At 37.4% G+C, this 1,692-nt stretch overlaps 1 protein-coding gene across 2 annotated transcripts in view; it reads left to right on the plus strand.

The window, feature by feature from the left end:
• LOC125026413 (coatomer subunit zeta-1-like) overlaps positions 1 to 1,129 on the plus strand; it is an 18,077-nt gene extending 16,948 nt beyond the window's left edge. For both annotated transcript variants that reach the window (XM_047614852.1, XM_047614854.1), the window contains one exon: positions 1 to 1,129. This exon is cut by the window's left edge and continues 404 nt beyond it. The gene's annotated coding sequence lies outside the window, so the exon portion shown is untranslated.
• The last annotated feature ends 563 nt before the right edge of the window (positions 1,130 to 1,692 follow it).

Consider the following 1,692-nt stretch of genomic DNA (forward strand, 5'->3'; position numbering starts at 1 on the left):
TTTGTAGTTCAAACATTAAAACTTTAGTTGTAGGAACTAGTATTTCATGTTATGCAGAAAAATCTTGTTTACTGAAAATATTTATATCAACATCTTTACAGAAAAGAACACCTTAATATAATAAAAAATAAACCAGTGAAACCATGTTTTAGAAGGATGTTTATAAAATCTGTCAAGTAAAATTTTCTACAAAATCAATTTGTTGTTTTTACCATGTAGTTGTATAGCTGTAGAGTATATCATATGTTGGAAAGTAAACAGGCTGTTCAAGTAGCACTAGAATGAACAAAGTGTGGCAGTGACAGAACCAAGTGCTAAAGGGAGCAAAGTTGCTGTCCAATTGTTACGGTTAACCCATTGGATCTGGTTGCAGCACGGCAGGCAAATCACAAAAAATCCAGGTGTTAGGCTTACATGAGCGCTGCTCTGCCATGTACGCATAAACACTTGTGCAGTGGCATGATTCTCTGCCTCCTATTTGCAAAGTTATTTACTCCTTTTAGGCATATGCATTTTTAGCTTTTTGGTCATTTTCCAAAGGCCATATATGCATTATCCAGATGGTAATTTTTTTTTTTTTTTTTTTTTTTTTTTTTTGTAATATTCAATTCTCTGTAAAACAACCTGTTTTGCCACTTGTGGCACCAGGAATACAATGCTGAGCTTTGTATTCAGCTCATGGACATTTCATTCCACACACATACATCAATGGGAATAATGCAAAATTGCCAAATAAGTAAAAAAAAAAAATAATAATAATAATTCATGATGTGATAGTCATGTCACCCAGATCCAAGGGGTTAACGGCCAACTGTATGTTAAATAGCTCACAAGGGAGGAAGGTAGAATACCTCTTATGTATCAGAACACTTAAATTACCAGGTTAATGAGATAGCCATAGGACAGAATTTTTGTGAGGACACTGTTAGAGGACAGTATGAGCCACATCTGCCCAAAATCTGGCAAGTATCTTCTTGTTGCTCATTTTTAAAGATTCAGATGGAAACATTACATAGCAATTTAAAGAATTAAGTTGTAAGAATAAAAAATCTTGCAATTTGACAAATATCAAGTATGTAAAACTTTTCCTGAACAATACACTTCCAGCTGAATAAATGCTTCCTCAGACTATTGCAGTTTTATCATCATCATGGGGAATCAGTAGTCTTTCCACTTCTGCCCCCATCAAATTCATGCCTGTTGTTATTCTGGGGGGATGGGAACTGTGGACCAGTGTTAGGGATCACTCTACTGTGGCCTCAGCCCTCAGTTTAACCCCATCCCATCATAACAAACTGCTTGGTCTGTGGGGTACAGCTGTATGCACAGTGATGTGCCAGAGCACATGAGGCGGAAGTTCTACTTCAGGTAGTGGACTCCCACACCCAGTATCTGGATGTTGCCAGAAATCACCAGACCTTATGACAGACTTCTGATACCCGGCCCCTTTGGGTTAACAAATTTTGCATGATCTTTTCTCTCTCTATCCTATTTATTCTCTTCTTCAATCCCTTCTGTCCTTACCCCCAGGGGTAAGGACATTATTTGGTTCAGTAAGGTGATGTTTGTGGATTTCCAAAATGGTCAATGTTCCAGACAAAGGTACACAGCATTATGGTAAAGTATTGTGGCAAAAACGGTAAATATGAGTTAGCAATTTGGATAAGTGGAGAGAAGGGGGTGAAGAAGATA

This window comes from Penaeus chinensis, chromosome 6 (assembly GCF_019202785.1).
Source record: "Penaeus chinensis breed Huanghai No. 1 chromosome 6, ASM1920278v2, whole genome shotgun sequence".
In the NCBI taxonomy this organism is placed as follows: domain Eukaryota; kingdom Metazoa; phylum Arthropoda; class Malacostraca; order Decapoda; family Penaeidae; genus Penaeus; species Penaeus chinensis.